General features: G+C 46.4%; 1 protein-coding gene across 4 annotated transcripts in view; it reads left to right on the plus strand.

The window, feature by feature from the left end:
* The first annotated feature begins 4287 nt into the window (after positions 1-4287).
* TEX2 (testis expressed 2) overlaps positions 4288-18363 on the plus strand; it is a 79730-nt gene continuing 65654 nt past the window's right edge. For 3 of the 4 annotated variants that reach the window (XR_014000482.1, XM_081161208.1, XM_081161211.1), the window contains exon 1: positions 4288-4415. The gene's annotated coding sequence lies outside the window, so the exon portion shown is untranslated. Of the gene's footprint in view, positions 4416-5078; positions 5120-18363 lie in introns of those variants that run through there. The other variant, XM_081161210.1, reaches the window with a different exon arrangement.

Genomic DNA, 18363 nt, shown 5'->3' on the forward strand with positions numbered 1-18363 from the left:
CAGGTATGCTCCCTGGGCTCACGCTCCCCCATAACATTCACACTTGAGCTTCTGTCTCAAGTTCTGCTTTCTGGGGGATTCTGGCCGAAACAAACCTAACATTTTCTTTGTCTTAGCTCCCACCCAAATATAGAGCATCTTTGTCTTCTGAGCCACACAGGTGCTGGGCACAGTAGCCACGTGGAAATGAAAGGCTAGCAATTCCAGCATTTCCATTTACAGTTCTGTGTAACAACCTGGGCCAGAGCTGGCATTTCCCACTGACTTCTAGCTACTGTATATTAGAGTATAGTATATAAATCACCTTTGCAAGATTAAAGAAAAATCAACTTTCCCCTATTTTAGGTGGGTGAGTATGTCGTTAAATGGCCAGCTGAGCCTTCCCACTCCTGCTGCTTAAGAGGTGGTGTGTTCTGGTGGGGACGAGAGATGTCTCAATGATGGTGGCAGTCCTTCCGATTATTACAGGTGTTTATTTTAGAAGGAAAGCCTACCAAGAATGATGTTCTCCCTACTCCCATCATGTCAGAGAGCCACCCAGCGGTAGTGCAGGATCAACAGCAAGTGCTGGAGGCCCCGTGTCTCTGATTGCTCTCCATAAGGGCCTGGGGGAAGGGAAATCCAGGAGTTGAGTGTCTTTAGGAACTCCAGCTCCATGGCTACACCCGACCTTGTCATCAGTCACAGTTGTTCTTCTGTGAAAACCTTGCCTCCCCCATCCCACTCCGAATGGACTAAAAATCTGGATCTTCTCTCCTGTCCCCACATTACCTCCCATCATCCCCTCTTCCTTGGCTTTTCCCATATCTCCATCCAACACAGAACCCATGACCAGCCCACCCCCGCTCCGTCATCACTGCCCCACACCATTTTGTATTTCCCCCCTTCCAGATCCTGTAAATTCCTTAGTCTGGGTTCACACCTGGGCCCAGCAGCTGAGCCCTGGGCAACCATCCATCCCACTCTGTGGCCCCGGGGCCCGCAGGGCTGCCCAGAATTCTCCCTCTCAATCTGGCAGCTCCCTCTCTCATTTTTCTCAGTGGCTTTTCCAGTTCTTCACTGTTTTCCTCAAAGCTGCTGTTATCACCTCTCACCCACTCTCAAGAGATGACTTTGCTTTTCACTTTAGAGCTAAAAAATAGAAGCCAATAGGCAGGAATTTCCTCAACTTCCTGGCCTTGGCCTATGAATGAATCTGCACCCACACCCATTCTTACCTGCATCCACCCCTTCACGGAGTAAGAGCAGACCCTCTTCCTACCCCTGACAACTCCCCTGTCCCCTTGGGCCTCCTGAGACCCTGTCTTCTCCCTCCCAGCCTCTTTATTCTCTTACCTTAATTCTTTTGGTCGCCTGCTCTAGGGAGCCTCTGCATTTCCAGCCCTACCTTCACTGCTTTGGTCCATGACACCAATAGCCTTCTCATTTCCAAGTCCCAGGGTGTACTGATTGGACCTCTTCTAACTTGACCCTTCTGAGGCATTTGCTGCTGTTGACCACTTCGATCTATTCTCCTCTGGTGACAATACTCTTACTTGTTTTGTTTGTTTGTTTTACCACCTTTCTGTTTTCTCTTCTTAATAGCCTGTCCACTTGTAAAATATTACTGGGGTTCTCCAGTGGTTATAAGAGCCTATTCTGTGCCTCATAGCTCCTGGGCTTACTTTTGTGGAAGCCTGTACTGGTCTATGAACTTGTTGGTCTTTTTCTACTAGATCCAATGCCCAAAGTTCACCATGTTTACCCCCCCCCCCTTTTTTTACAAGTACCTTCATCTTCATCCCCAGTGCACACCACACCACCTGGTACTTACTGAGCTCTCAGTGATTGCTCAGTAATGGTGCAGCTTGTGGCACAGTGGATTTCTAATATTTTTTCAGATGTACCGGTGGATCACCTTTTTGGTTGTTGCATACTTCATAACCACTTCTCCCTCCAAAAGTGCAAAGCAGTGTCAAAAAATTGAATTAAAATCTTAGAGCATTTTTTTGGTTTAGAGTTTTATGAGAAAATAGGGATTATCTAGAAACATCGTAATTGGAAATAATTCAGGTATAGCACAACCTATGCAGGCTTAAGCTGAAGTCTGGGTTGTGAGAGAGACTGGGGTGATGGTTGGGGGAAAGGGGGCGGCAAATGCCAGAGTAATAACTTGGGGTTGAATTTCTATGACTTCTACCTTCTACCTCTACTGTAGGTGGAAAATTTTTAGTTCACTTTGTACATACTGTTCATATAGAGCAGCTATTTGGGGGACAAAGTAAGAAATCTTGCTCAATATCTGAATCTAGTGTCACAATCCCTGAACTTTGCCATAGGTCACTATAATGACTCACAGATGCAAAGCTCTAAAATCACTCTTTTCATTTGTAAGTTCAAAGTACATATATATTCATATATATTTTCTTTATTTGATTTTATTTTCCTACCAGCCCGAGGAGGCAGAACTGTTATCCCATTGTATAGATGAGCAATCTGAGGCTCACAGAGATTTAATTATGTAACTTGTCCAAGGTGAAACATATGGTAAGTTACAGCAGTGGAACTTAAACTTCAAGGCAGTTCTCCTATATTACACTCTTTTGATGAAGATTAGTGATATTGGCTTCTTTTGCCCTTTGAAGCTATCTGTCCTGTTTCTGGCAGTAAGAAAGGGCACTGTGGCAGGCACTGGAGCAGAGCAGTTAAGGAGAAACCTGGTGCTTAAGGTCACTGATGTTGGCTCTTTAGCTAGAGTCTGTGATCTTGGACACAACACTATCCTCTGTGAGCTTCAGTTTCTGCATCTGTAAAGTGGAGAAAATAACACTCATACCTACCACACAGGATTATTGTAAGGTTTCAGTGAATTCATGCGTACGAAGGTCTTGACATAGTACCTGGTGTATAACAACCTCTTAATAGACTGTGTTAATATTATTATTATATGTTCATTTATTTTTCAAAGCATTCAAATTTCACTTTTCAAAAAGAAGTGATCTTTCTAAGTTCATGATTAGATCTTATTGGCTTCTAGTTTGAGGTGAGGTTCACAGTGTATTCATTAATGTAATAATTATGTAGGGCCTGGCATGGGCAGGGTCCTGCTGAGACAAGAGTTCTTTTTCCTTTGGCAGGGCCAAGGGTTGGCAAATCGTGATCCACGCACCATGTCCTGACAAGGCTGATCAATGTGTGTGGGGCTGTCCCTGGCAAACGCAGCACCCATCGGGTATCACAGCAAAAAATGGGCCGTTGTGTGGAGCCATTCATTCCTTGTAGAAGGGGCTGGGTGGAAGGGGGCCGACCTTGAAGCTGAGGTCAGTGACTCCTGGGCCAGAGGTGTGTCTGGAACACCAGGTTGGGGAGAGGAGTGTGGCTGGCAGGGTGGGCAGGGTTTGATGGCACTGGAATGGAGCTCCACAAGGGCAAGGCACCCTCCTGGGATTGTGACTGGGCCTGGTGGCGGCGGCAATGAGGAAGGGCGTGTTTGCCATTAAGATATTTCAGCACTGTTTCACCAGTCAGAGAACAAGACTGGCCTGTTGCTTCATCCTAGCCCTTCAAATTCAGTTCTCAGCGTGACCCACTCAGGGAGCTGTGCTGAGTTTCTCAGTGGGTGACCTCCTGCCCAGCTAGCAAATCTCTCAACCACATTCGTCATCTTGAGAACGAAAAAGTTTAGCTTTATTTTTGGCGGTTGAATTGGAATTTCATCACTATGATGGACTTGAAATATGTACCTGAGTGTGGCTCTCGTACCACGTACATCAGGATCACCTCGGGGGAGGGAGTGTTGAAAAATGCACTTTCCTCAGTCCCATTCCGCACGCGGAGAGAAGGAGAGGCTCTGGGGCGGGGCTTAGGGATCTGCTGGTTCAAATCCTCCAGGGTGAGGCTGAGAATGTTCCTTTTAAAGCCAATGCCGCAGACTCCTGGTTCTCGGAGCCTCAGTTTCTCCCTCTGTCTGGACCTGGTTCTGTCTCCACTTGTTGCTAGGCTGCAGGACGAGAAAATTAATAAGTGCAAAGAGCTGGGGAGACCGCTGCAGCCCGGCTAGGAGAGAAGAGAAGCTTTTACTTTTCCCACCCCGGAATTCTCGGGGTAACCCTGCTGCCGCCCCTCTCCCCCAGCTCTTCGGGCGGCGGCCCCTTTAACAGACCTGACCAATCGCCCGCCCATTTCCACGGCCGCTCGCGGGTGCGCAGGTAGACGCTGGATTGGCTGCGCCTGGCGCGCGGTCTGCTCCGCCCCCTCCGCTCTCTGGTTGGCCGCGGCTGCCGCGGGCGCGGGGCGGGTCCGCCGGGCGGGGCGGCCGGTGCCCGGGGTTGGGCTGGCGGCTGTGAGGCAGCCGGAGCCCGAGTCCAAGCCGGAGCCAAGGCGGCCGCGTAGTACGGACGCCGGCGGAGTACAATGAGGCAGCCAGCGGATCCGGGGTGAGCGCGCCCGGGGCCGGGCGGGCTGTGGAGGGGGCGCCCGGGGAGAAGGCCCGGGCTGGGGGCGGTCCGACCCGGCAGGGTCCGGGGTCCGCTCAGGGGCCAGCGGCCGTTGGTGCGGTGGGGCTCAGGGGTCGGGCCCCCCAGGGCCCCGCCCTGCTGTCACAGCCCGGGGACTGACGCGGACTCCCACTCGCGACGTCCCCCCACCCCGCTGTGAACCCTCCCTTCCTTTGGGGCGGTTTGGGCTGACCCCCGCCGGACATGCTCGCCGTCCAGTCCTCCCATCCTGCAGCCCGCGGGCTCCCCTCCCGGCTTGGGGCTCGGGGCTCGGGGCTCGGGGCTCGGGGCTCGGCCGGGGCCCAGGAGAACCGTCCGCCCGCCAACTAGGAAAACAGCTTGTAATTTGATGAATGGGGCCCCGGGTTCCTGCAGCCCCCTCGCCCACGTCGCGAAATGCTTGGAAGTCCAGAACCGCAGTTACTTTTAGGCGGAGCTGTCAGAGGCTGTCGGCTCATCGGGTTGTTTTTCTCCAACTCCTGAAAATCGCGGGTGGCCGTAGGCTGGTTTGCATGCCGTAGACGTGAGACAGCGGCGTGCCGAAAGCCAGGGATCGGAAGGTTAACAAGTGACATTGGGCTGAGGCCTAACGCCAGGTGTCCTGCCCAGGAGCGCGAGTGTGACGGTGGAGGCTGTGGCTGCTGGTGAGCACCCGGAGGAAACGGTGGGACCGGGAGGAGGAATGAACAGCCGGCTTCAGTTGCACCACGCACGCTGCCCAGAACGCGCGCGGCTGACGCGGGAGTTGGTGCAGGGGAGTTTCCCTTTTTGAAAAAGGCTTTTGGAAAACTTAGCCTCTTCATCGGTTGTTATGGTTACAGGGCATCAAATGTAAAGGCAAAGTCTATTTACACCCTCGCTCTTTTTCCAAAGCTATGAAGCACTCTGTCACTCCGTTTTGTAGAGACACTGCACAGAGAGGAAGGACATGCTCTTTTAGAGTTGAAGGAACAGTGTGGGCTCCTTGAAGGCAGGGTGGTGCCATATTTATGTTTGAAGTCCCAGGTCTGGACACCATGGCTGCTCTGCATAAGAATCGAAGGGAACCAGGCTCTTGCATGTTTTGATGATTTTCATCTAAGACCTGAAGGAGTCCTGTCAGGAGCCAGATGTAAGCTGGAAGGTAAACCACGAGTGGTTTATATGGAAACCAGTAAGGGAAAACAGAGGAGTAAATGGTTCTTGAGCTCTGGGTTTTGGGTTAGGGAGTGTTTGAGGGTCTAGGTGTGTGGCTTCAGAGCTCGGGGACACAGTGAAGCTTATCTCGTAGGAAGTATTAGAAGTGTGAAACTGCCATTTCTGTTGGCTCTTACCCAGCCCTTAAACAATCTCAGTATTCTTTCAAATTCTTCCAAAATTGGTAGTTGGTCTAAACTTATGGAGAACAGGTAAGCCTCCTGATGGAATGGGGATGGAGTAGGATTTTTGCCATACAGTTTCTTTCACAGGGGCCTCTCTGGGAGTGTCAGTGAAGGCTTGAAGCAGGGGCGTGGAGGGGCTCTGGGTGAACTCAACTTGCCTGCACCTTTATCTCTAGGAAGAGGTACTGTGTCTGAGAGGAAGGAGGTTAAACAAACTGATTGAGATCAGAAGATGATGGTAATGAGACAATTGACAGGAACCCAAGGGCTGGGACAGATGAGAGGGAAGGGTAAGTGCAAGAGTTTGGTTGGGCGGAGGGTGCTGGGCCTTGTTGAGGTTTGAAGAGCGACATTGTGTGAGAGGATTGGAGACATTGCATACACCAAGCGTATTATTTGTTTATTAGCGATTATGTTTTAGAACGCGTCTGCAGGAGAAGCAGGAAAGTCTTGGCCTTTAGGTAGAATAAATGTATAGGATGTTTTGGAGTCTGGGTCAAAAAGAAATTGCTTGTAGTCAAAAATATTCAACTAATTTTTATCGAGAGTTAGGCCTGTGCCAGAAATTGCAAGGCATTGTGGGTATAATGGAGGGAGAAAAACGGGTTAAGAGTTTGTTTCTACATGCCACGTGATTTAACTTCCCTCCAAGTCAAAAGCTCTCATCTTAGGATTTTCTGAAGCTCTTGAGGAAAGAAAAGGGAGAAATGCATGGATTATTACTTAACATAGGAACAAAACAGAGCAACAGGGAAATTCTTCCTGCCGTAGATCACTTTTGACATCAAACTGAATCTTCAAAGACTGGTTTTTCTGTCAGGTTTGGTATAAAACTGTCTTCATCTCCTATGTATTAATCAGTATCTTTTGATGTGTTAAGTTCCTGATCTTTCTTTTCTTCCCCTTTTCACTATCAATTCATTTATTCAAAAGTTTGGAAGTTCATTCAACAAATAGTGCCCCTGTCCTCCCTGTGCTTCCAGTTCATTTCTTTGTCTGAGTATCCCTCGGTGTCTGCTTTCTTCTGCTGATTCTTATTCTCTCCTGAGGGTCTCCCTTGGGAATTGTTGAGGTCACAGGGAATGTTTGTTTTTTGATTCTGTCCCAAAGCAGAAGCAGAAGGTGGCTAGTTTAGCAAAGAGAGCATTTGTTGAAGCCCAACTCTGCCATGTGCTACTTTCCCCATATATATATTTATTAATTTCCATATATATATATATATATATATATATATATATATATATATATCCTCTCCAGCCCTTGAGCAGCCCCGTAAGGGAGCTAGCTCATTTTATAGAAGAGGAAACTGAGGCTCAGAGCAGTTCAGGGTGATAAGCTGCACAGGGTGATAAACTGGTTAGATGGTGGAGCAAGAATTTCAATTGGTGACTTTCTGATTCCAAAACATGCTTTTTCCATTGGACTACGTTTCTTTTCCCAGAAGAGGAATGGCAGTTTATTCAAAATAGTCTGGCACAGTGTCTTTGGATGTGAAAGGTCAGGTTCAGAGATGTTTGGAGAATTGCTGCAGTTTGTGTGCTCACGGTAGAGCAAGAATTAGTACTCCATGTCTTGTCTCTCTATCTGGTGCACTTTTGGGTAATTCATGTGGCCATGGGGAAGTTTGAGTTTACTGCTGTGAAAGGGTGATCAGACCTCCAGGTCTGTATCCCAGTGCTACCATTTACCAGCACTGTGACCTTGGGTAAATTATTTTCTCTTCCTGTATTAGTTTCTTTATCTGTCAAATGGGACAGTATTCACATTTCAACAATGCTAAGGCTACAGTTTGTCTCATCTTAACATTTCTGAAAAAAAAGTGTCTTATAATCTACGGAGTCTTACAGTTGTAGTTGTCAGTGATTTCCCTTTTTTGTACATAAAATAATGGTTTGTCTTACAGTCAGTGCAGTCTTAGATAAGATGAACTATGGTAGTACATTCTTCATTGGTAGTTGTGAGGATTCCATGAAGTCACTCATGTGTCTGGCACATAGGGAGCACCCAATAACAGTTGATGGTATGGAATGAGAGAAGAGATGGTTAACTGGCAGGTGGCTCTGGGGAGCATCTCGTCAGCTTTGCCACTCAGAGCCCAGGTAGTAGTTTATGACCTGTGGGCCAGAGGAACGTTTTCCCATTTGCGTAGAGCTCTGCCCTTTGGCTGACTCTTGTCCAGTGAGAAGCATTCACTTCAGGAGCTGACGAGCCATGGGCAGACATTTCCCTTTGTCCTGCCTATGCATTAAGGTCTTTGTCAACTTTAAGTCCCAAGTTAGAAATAAATATCATTATAAGAAGATTGGAAGCCTATGCAGATGTGAACACACTTACATGTCAATTTTAAAGCACCTCAAGGTTGTATAGAAGATTGTGTGTTACCCCTGCTTATAATGCTTAATTGTATTGCATGAAATGTCCATGAGTCATTAATCAGAAGGATGCTAGGAGGTCATGAAAGTATAGAAGCCCTTGACTGGCATTGGGTGAAATAGAGCACTGGCGTTGGCGTCAAGAGGCCCACTTGCAGTCCTGGGGGTTTCATCTGTTCTGTTTATCCTGGGGGTTTATCCTGTTTAAACTGCACATCCCCCTATGAGTATTAGATACTATTGTCAATCTTATTTTAAGATGAGGAAATTGAGATTCAGAGAAGTTAAGTAACTTGTCCAAGCTCACAGAGCAAGGACGAGGGCTTGTGGATGGACTAGAACTCAGGCTTATTAATGCTGCTCCCCTGTACGAGTTCTGTGGTTGTTTCAGGTGGACCCTGCCTCGTCTTGGAATCCTCTCAAGCCATGCACCCTGGAAGTTTTCCCAGTTTAAAAAGTAAGATTCTCCGTGCTTTGAGGTCACAAATTCCAAGCCTATTATTATGTACTAACACCTATTTAAATTCTGAGTCCTCAGTCAGGACATCTGGCTGTGTATTAGGAGACATTTGTTAAACCTAACTAATAGTCTTTATGGGGGTTGCAGAAGACCTGAGTCCTTGAAAGGCAAATTTTTCTTTGGTGAACAAAAGCCATAGGCCAGGACACTGTGAGCATAAGTGGGACTGTTTCGGGAAGAATCTAACCTTTCTGTGTTGAAACTGGTGGGATGGGAAAGGTAGGTGGGCTTTGAAACAACCAGGCAACTTTGTCTGTTGGGTTTGCCTGGATGCTGGTTCTAAGGACTCCCCCTAAGAAGATGATTGGAAGTAGCAAACTCAGTGCCCCCTGGCTTATCCTAACAGTTGAGGACAGCACAGGGCAGGAGAAGCTCTCTTCAGTCATAAGCTTATTAAGATTTTAGATTTAAATCCACCCCTTGGATTGCCCCTGCAAGTAACCTTTCAGAATCACAATATGCATTTTATAAGAGTTTCATTTCTCTTTTGTTACTTAAAGCTGACATAAGCTGGCCTGTTCTCTTATTCAATTTTGAGTCCTTTCTTACGAATAACGCTATCTTTTAGGCAGTGTTCCTAAAGCTGGTTATATTTATCATTTGGGGCTTGAAATAGAGAATTTAAAAACCTTTCCACTGAAGGCACTGTCTGAAAAATGATTATCAGTCTTTCAACAAAAATTTAAGCATCTTCTGGAGCCAAGTATTGTGTTTGGCTTTGGAAATCTACTGGGGAGCAAAACAGATGTGTTCCTGCCAGCACATAGCACAGTATCTAGCCTAGACAATAAATCAGTCAACAAACATATGCATTGTGTATATGAAATTGTGATAAGTGTGAAATCTCCTTCCTCTGAAGAAAGGAACAAGGCTCTAGGAAAGAAGAAAGGAAAGGAGCCACCACTTGGGAGTGTTGGGAAGAGCATTTCAGTAGAGGGAGCAACATGTGGAAATTACTGCTGCGATGAGGAGGGACAAAGTGGAGAGGGCGGAGGATGGGAAGGGCAGGCAGGCAGGCCTGTCACAGGAAGAGCATGAAGAGCGGGCTCAGGAGCCAGACACTGCTTGAGGGGCCTTGGGAATTTCTCAACCTCTTGGTGCCTCAGTTTCCCACCTTCGCGTGGCTGTGAGGATTGAATGAACTAGTGTCCCGAAAGTCTGGCACGCAGAGCCAGGCATGTGCAGGAAGGCCTGTGGATAAGGATTTGCTGACTCTCAGGCAGTGGGGAGCTTCACCTAGAGTGGGTGAGCTTCTGCTCTTGGTGAACATGTCCATCATCCCGGTGTAAAGTAACTGGAGGCTGAAGGGAGGACTGAGGTGGCTAATCCGCGTGTCGGCTGGAGGCACCCTAAGGGAGCTGGGTGTTGGACGGTCTGCCACGCGCTGTGCTTGGGCAGTGCTTGCTGTGCAGCCGGGCTCTGCCTGTAGAAACCTGTGCAGTGGGTACGGTGCCCACCTTGAAGCCAGGGTGGACTGGAAGCAGTTGTTTCTCTGCTCCTTCCTGCAGTTGTCAGTTTAGTGTTTGGATATGGAAAGTAGATTTTTAGCCTTTTTTTCTGATAAGAGGAAGCAGAGGCCAGTGACCTTATTACCAGGTGATCAAACATGGTGACTCAGAGCTGCTATGTGCAGTGCCCTCATGAACCCCATCTCCAGTGTAATTTGATGTAGTGCTTTGTCACCCTGAGGAACAACCACACCTTGGGATCACACAGGAAAAGAACATCATAAAACTAATCACTGGCTTTGGTTCTTTGGCGTGGCTTGGATGCTCAGTAAAACGCTATGAACCCAGCTATATCAAAGTTTATAATTAATTATCCTATGGCAAATTTGTTAGAACTGATTGAATTTGCATTTAATTGCATTAGTTCTTTTTTAAAAAGACACTTTTATTCTGGAATGAATCCCATGTATCGATCACTCGGTTTCAATAATTATTGACATTTTGCCAGTTTTGTTCCAAGATAGTTCCACGTTTAAAGCATTGTTGGTGGATTTTCTCTCACAGTAGAAAACGTGTGGTAGAGGTGATCCTAGAGAAAAAATATTGTCCATGCTGCAAATTACAGGATTGGTGTTAGTTGAAATTCAGAATCTGAAATGTACGTTTCTTGAAAGCCCCTTACAGACTTGCTAATGAAAAGCAGGCGTAAAAAATTAGAGTGCTTTCAGTTAATCTATGTGTTTACTAAATATTGACTATGTATTTACTAAATAGTGTTTTCAGTTAATCTGTGTATTTATTAAATAATCTATGTATTTACCAAGTACTGGGCAGTGTGTAGGATATATATAAAAAAGGTAAGCCCTGGCCAGGTGGCTCAGTTGGTTGGAGTATCCTCCTGCAAACCGAAAGGTCACAGGTTTGATTTCCGATCAGGGCACATACCCAGGTTGCGGGTTCAGTTCCCAGTCAGGGCAAAACTGATCGATGTTTCTCTCCCTCTCTGTTCCTCTTTCTCTAAAATCAGTAAAAGCCTGTCCTCGGGTGAGGACTAAAAAAAAAAAAAAAGTAAGAAGCCTCTGTGCACAATGACCTGTAAAATTGCGGGCATTCTCCTCCCCACAAGGAATCACAAGGTGACTTGCAAATATTCCTAGCAAATGAAATTTACGTAAGGCCCAAACTATGAAACTGACTAAAAAGCAGTATTAGCGGTATATCTTAATTTAAGTTCAAATTATAGCATTCACTTGTAAAATCAAAGAGGACACAGTTCATATGTTGAAAGTCTCTTTGTTACACTTTTGTGTATTTTTGTAAGTGGAAGTTCAAATCAACTATGCAAGAACCCTGTGGCAACAACTTTTTGGAACCCTGTCCCACAGACTTTTTGGTAATGTTGGAAATGTGCCATATCTGTGCTATCAATCCAGTAGCCACTAGCCACATCTGACTGTTGAACATTTGAAATGTGGCTAGCACAACTGAGAAACTGAAGTTTTAATTAATTTTCATTTAACTAGCCGCATGTGGCCACATTGGACAGTTTAGTTCCAGGGTTTATAAAACCATCAGTCTCCACGATAAGATGGAATCCAGCACAAGCTAATTTCAGCAACAAATGAAAGAGCACAATTCAAATGTAGTTCCTGAACAGAGTACATTTTAAAGAAAAGGAGTTTGACTACATAGAAGGAAGAACTGCCTATTGGGGTTCATGGTCTTCCTGTAAGAGCAAGGTTTTGGTGGTTCAAAGACCTGGGGAACTTAGATTGGATGTCCTGTCTCCTAGGGCTGAGGATCTTAAGTGTTTGTGCTGCTTGTTGCATTGTGGATTGTTCCTAAGAGGTAGAGAGAAGTCTGTTAGGTGGCTTATATGAAGGTTTCAGGAGGTAGGATGACCCAGCTTTGAGAATTACATTTCACTGCCAGGGAGATTTAGAGGCTCAGAGGAGAGACATGGCAAGGGCCTTGGTCACCTTTTTATCCCCAGCATATAGTAGATGCTTGATAAACATGTTTCAAAAATGGATGACAGCTTTCAGGAATAGATTTTAAAGCAAATAAGGAGAACAGCTTTAAGTTTATCTAGAAATTCTGACAAATAAGTGCCAAGGGAAATTTAATACCAGTGAGCTGCGGAATATGCACAGCCAGTGTTTCTGCCAGAGGAAATTGACATTTCTCTTCACTGAAGATGCAAGCTGGCCTTTCGGCCTTAGCAGTGTTGATTTTCATCTTTAAACATCTCTCGAATAGTCTCTTTCCAACTTCACTGCTATTCCAAACGACCATCTTTTTGCTTGGGAGACAGCAGCTGCCACCTTACTGCTCTCCCCACAACCACTTCTACTCTTTTCTAATCTATTAACTTCATTGTAATCACGTCATGATCATGTCATGTCCTTGCTCCAAACCCTGTGAATGCTTCTTGTTGCTCCTGGGATAAGAGCCACATCCTCGACCTGTTCTGAAAAGCTGTGTGATCCAGCCTCCCCCTCCCCCGCCTTCTGCTTCTGCCTGGGCCCGTGCCTGTCTCCTCCTGGTTATTATCTTCCAGGCACCTTTCTGTCCCCAGCTGGAAGGGAGCTAGCCTTTTAGGAACTGAACCACCTGCTCCTCCAGGAAATGGCCCCACCGCCTCACCTCACTGTCTTTTTCTCTGAATCCTTTGCAGCACTTCTCGCCATTTGATATTCCTATTTGTCAGTGGACATCTGCTTTTCCCCTTCCTCCGCGAGGGCAGGGACCTTGTTGATTTTGCTCACCAATATATATCTAGTACCTAGCACAGGATCTGACCCATTGCACAAGCTTCTTAAATGTTTGTTGGGTGATGTATGAATGAATAAATGAATGCAAACACGCTTAGAAAACAAGGGGAAACTTGAGAAATGCAATTTAAAACTTGTGTTTGTTAGAGGGTTGAATAGTTTTCAGAGTAGAATAACCCAGGAAGGGAAATAAGAGAGGAAGAAAGAGTCTGTGAGGGCTCGCTGTTGGACCTGTATAGTGGGTTTAGAGCTGTCTTACAAAAGAAGCATGTACTGTGCCCTTGACCCAGGTTGAAAGGCTTTTGCCCACCAAGTTACAAAGGTGGAACCTCTTGTCTGGACAGACATCCTGTCCCAGCCTTGGGAGACATCATTCTCTCACTAGTATGTCATTAGTAGCATGGGGCTCCAATTTGAGACCTCAGGGTTGTAGTCTTACCTTTGCAGCCACAGTCAAGGGTGTAGTAATCTTCCTCTCTTTCTAGAAGGGAGGGATTCTGCCTGTTCATATTTGTCTCTCTCCTCCCTCTTACCCACTGCCCTCAACGCCATTAGCAAATCAGAGTACTCTGCCCTTGGGGGGTGTTGTGCGGGTGTTTGTTAGTAGCCCTAAAGAGGCCTCCTGGCAGCAGTAGGAAGGAATTTCAGGTTGTTCCTTGGTGGGGAAGAGGCTTCCTGGTATGGCAGAACAGAGGCAGCTGTGTTTAGACCTGATCCAGCAGCTGGGGAGACTTGTGCTTTCCTGAGGCCAACTTCTAGATGAGGGGAGGAGCCTGCCAGTGCTCAGGAGAGCCACTTGTCTTGGGGGAGGGACTCGACACCTGGATCTTCACGGGGAACTTTGAAGTTCTAAATAGGAAAGAGAAGGACTTGAGGCAAAGGTAGTGGTTAAATTTCTTCTAAAACTTTTGTGATTGTGATTCTGCAAGAGAAAACTGATATCGGAGGTTACTAGCTGGTGTTCAGGTAATGTTTCTTTTGTTTGTTTTGTTTTGGAAGGAAGGGACTGATTCCCTAGACCAGGTACTTTGATAACCAGAGAGGAGGTATTTCCTGAAGACCAGAGTGATGTGTTTTCAGGGAGACTAAAAAGTCTGCTTAAGAAGGTTTTAAGCTGAATATTAAGGGGACAGAAGAGAAAAATATACAGGAAAGCTGCAGAACCATATGTCATAGAGACCTGTGTGGCTTTAGTGGTGCCCAGAAACTCTCAAGTAGAAATGAGCACCAAAGCTGGTTGAGAACACTGCTGGAAGAAGGGGGGTGAAGCATCTGTAAAGTCATGCCTGAGGGTGAGCAGCTCAATGCCTCTGTGCCCTGGAAACCTCAACAGCACAGCCAGGTCAATAGTATCTGGTGGGGAGGTTGGATTGGAAGAGAGAAAAATAGTATGGGGACATCTGGCTTCCAAAGAAAACCCTATGAGAGTCACTCTGTGTGCCCTGATCGTGGGAGGCTGATGGGAAGCATTTCAGTTATGATGGAAAGAGCAGGGGGCAGGTTATGTCATTGTAGGACTCTGCCTGTCAGACTGCAGGGGCAATGATTTTTTTCCATAGACAGATTTTAAGAGGTCCTCTGGCCGGTATCGTAGACCATACAGTTGTTTGCAGAGAATTTTATTTAAAGTGGATCATGTTAACCCAAACTTGCTGATAATTTTACCTCTGAGAGTAAGTAGAGGGAAGTGTGTGTGTGTTGGGGATGGTGCTGCTTGGACCCAATGATGACAAAATAAGGAAACGCTGGTTGACAGTAAGGATGGGGTAGAGCCATCAGAGGGCAAGGAAGCCAGTGACTGCAGCCCAGGAACAAGCACAGAGCTCAGGTTCATGCAGGCTGGCTCCACAGCGCCTGCTTTTAACCACTGGACCCTGGGCTGAGCATTTTCTACCTGACATTGTTGTTTCCTATGATAAAATGGTGGACCTGCTCCTTATGGACGCTACAAGAAGAGCCATCTCAGTGTTCTCGAATAAAGATGCCTGTAAGAAATGACTTCTTGAATATTAACCTACAGCAGTGACTGATTTGATGTGGTTTCCCATTCAGTACCTGTGCTAGGAAGTCTGAAGGGACCTTTTCCCGGGAAGGCCTCGCTGCTTTCCCTGGCTAACCTCTGAGGCAAGACCGAAGTGGACAGTCAGTACTAGAAACCCATGGGAAAGGGGTTGCTTCAGTTTTAATTTCCCTGGGTAGGCTAATGTCTGGGGATATGATGAGTGGCATTCGATCCTGATGGGGTAGGTTAATAGTAAAGCAGAAACATTTTTTTTTTTTTTTTTTTTTAAGGCTGAAACTCCCAACAGAAATGACTATTGATCATGCTCTGAGCCAGAGACCAAACTCATTTGGTCAGTCTAGCTTTTGTCTTGAGGTTTGACTGTGATCGAGAGGGGTGTTGGCAGAGGCTAAATATAGCCTGAAGTGAATTTTATTTCAGGTGGTCTGGTTTGTGGTACAAAAACCTCATGGAAGGAAAAAACACCTCTTGAGTTTCTGAATCAGGTGATAGAGTTGTTTTGGCAGCAGATGTAGCAAGTACAGTGCCTAGAATTTTCGGGGGCAGATGGTCAAGAGGTTCTTCCAATGACATGAATTTATAACGCCAGTGTTTATCTTGAAAAGTAAAATATAAAGCATGTTTAAAATACGTATTTTTTTGACTCACAGCTTAGAAGACATCTTCCAGAAATTGCAGGTTTAACTATTTCTAAAACCTAACTCTACTGTGGTCTGATAAGAACTTTAGCTATTTTGTGTTATCTGTCAGCATTGACCCATTAATTTAAATTTCCCCTCCCAGAAATGCTCTCCTGTTCCTCCTGGCTCCCTTCTGTGCTACAGTGGGGTACCCTAGCCTTTCACCCAACACTGTGCTGAGTACACACAGAGCAGGTGGGAACTGTTGATTGGTTAATGTTAAGTGAGAAGGGTGCTTTGTAGCAAGCTAAGAAAAAAAGGTGCCTTGGGGATTTTTGCCACGTTTTTCTATTTTAGGTGTTTATTTATGCAGGTGCCCAAATTGGGGTTTAAAGTGGGAATGAGAGGCTTTTGCAACAGTAAAGCAGGGTCAGGTATGTGGTTCAGCCCTTTCAGTTCTTGTTAATCCCTGTCATTGTAAGACACCCATCACTCTCTCAGTGGTGTGATGCTATTGCTAAGGGAAGGAGTGGCCCTGATGGACAAGCAGGAAGCCCAGAAACTGGCTTCAGAAGCCCTCATCCAACCACTGTGATGATTTCAAGCCAAATTCTTTCAGGCTTGAGAAAGGGTTGATCAAATAGGTCGTCCCCACATTGAGTTAATACAGGTTGGTTACCCACTGATCCCTTGAGCATTCAGCAGATGATGTTGCTCAGAAGACAGTGGCTGTGCTTGGGGACATAAAGATCTTGGCACCAGGAGTAAAATTACCAGTGAAGCTTTGGGAGGCACTAGAAGACTGTCATCTTCCCGCAGCAGGACTTCACCCTGCTCTCGCTTCTGTCCTACCCAGACTCCCAAAAGACCAGCACCCATGAGGTGTAGATCAAAATTCGACCTCTCTTACTCAAAACAATGTAATGAGTTCTTTAAATCAGGGTTTCTGATCTTGGGGAGAGGAAGGGAAAAATCTGTCTTCTCACAAATCAAATGTGGCATCTTGTGGGTATTTGCATACGTGTTTTTGGTGGTGGCTGTGGGGTCTTTGATATTCATCAGGCTTTCAAAAAGGCCTGAAAGAGAAAGGTTAAGGAAGAACTCCAGCTCTAAAGTCACTTGTTCCTCTCTTCTGAAAAGGTCTAAGGCCAGGTTTTTAGAACGGCTGTATCAGTTAGCAGTAGGGGGAGAGCCTAGAGCACAGACTGCAGGTTCCTGCCTGGTGGGAGTCCATGCAGGCCAGCCTGGCTTCTCCTCACAGTCATACAGACTATCCCTGGGTCCCTGAGATCCTCTTTCCTCACTACTGGCTCCTCTCCCTTCTCAAATCCTTACGATATCCTTCGGGGGAGAGCATTGGGTAAACTCCGCCTCCAAGCCAGGTGACCTGTGCCAGGATATTTCCTCCTTGGTTTCCTTAGTTCCTTTTAATCAGTGCCCTAATTGCTGCCCCACCCACCCACCCAGGTTCTCACAGGGCCTCTCCCTTCATTTTTCTTAGGTTTATCTCGTTTATACTACTTTCTCTTCTTCCCTTTTCTCCCTTTTTTTTTGGTCTCCCTTAACACATTCTGAGTTTGTCTCTTCCCTTCCATTGGCTTTTCTGTTTGGGATAGTAATTCTTGTCTGTAGCCAGAAAGGGGGCCATGAGGTAGACAGAGGGCCTGGGGGCTGGTCCTCCCAACCCTGTAACTCTGGATGGTGGATTCTGCCCCTTCCTGGAATGCCTAGGGCTGGGGAACACACATCAGTCATCGCTGTCACCCACTCCCTCCTTTTCTTGTGTTCCTCATATGTGTCCCATGATGGTGAGCTCTGCTCATGAAAGTATGATTCTGTTTTATATTCCTTATTCCAATTTTGCCAGAGGCAGAAAAGACAGAAGTTATTGCTCACAGAAAGTTCATTCCTCTAGGGGCAGGCCAATATATAAGACAATGCTAGCAACAAGTGTACCTTATTGCAATAGAACTCTGTTAGCAGACATTTAAATTACAATCAGAGATGATCATCTTCCACCTTCGTAGTGTGAGCTTCTTCCACTCTCTGAATCTCTCCCCCAGTGCTCTGGGGGCTCAGGGATCTGGCCCGGAAAGGGTTTTGGAGGAAGATCTCCTTCTCTTGCTACTTCTGAGGATTTCTTAGCCCCTTGGCAGCACACACCTTCACTTGGAGCTCAGCGTGTGACCTGGGAGGCCTCCGCTTAGGAAACCAGATCTCTTAATTGGTAGAGCCACCTCATGAACCAGTAATGCAAGCTGTTGGTAATTACAAAAAACCTACTGTGAAATTCATCTAAAATTAATAAAGAGCCAGTACTGTGGATTTTAAATACAGAGGAAGTTATGACGTTGGCTGTCAGTTACCTGAGGGTAGATTATTTCTTGCCAGTCTTTCAGCTTTCACTTCCCCTTGCTCCCCATTGTGCCTGTGGGCTCCCATCCCACTCCACTCCATTCTGTTTACATTTCTCCACCACAGCCTGTTTTGTTTTTTTAAAATATATCTTTATTGACTTCAGAGAGAGAGGAATAGAGAGGGAGAGAGAGAGAAACATCAATGAGAGAGAAACATCATCAGTCCGCTGCCTCCTGCATGCCTCCGACTGGGGATGGAGCCCGCAACCCCGGCATGTGCCCTGACCAGGAACCAAATCTCGATCTCCTGGATCCTAGGTCGATGCTCAACCGCTGAGCCACGCCCGGCCGGGCATGACCCACTTTAATGGGAAGCTACCAAAAAATGCAGGTTAGTTGTTTGGGATTATCCA

Source organism: Miniopterus schreibersii, assembly GCF_964146895.1.
Source record: "Miniopterus schreibersii genome assembly, chromosome: 16".
Lineage (NCBI taxonomy): Eukaryota > Metazoa > Chordata > Mammalia > Chiroptera > Miniopteridae > Miniopterus > Miniopterus schreibersii.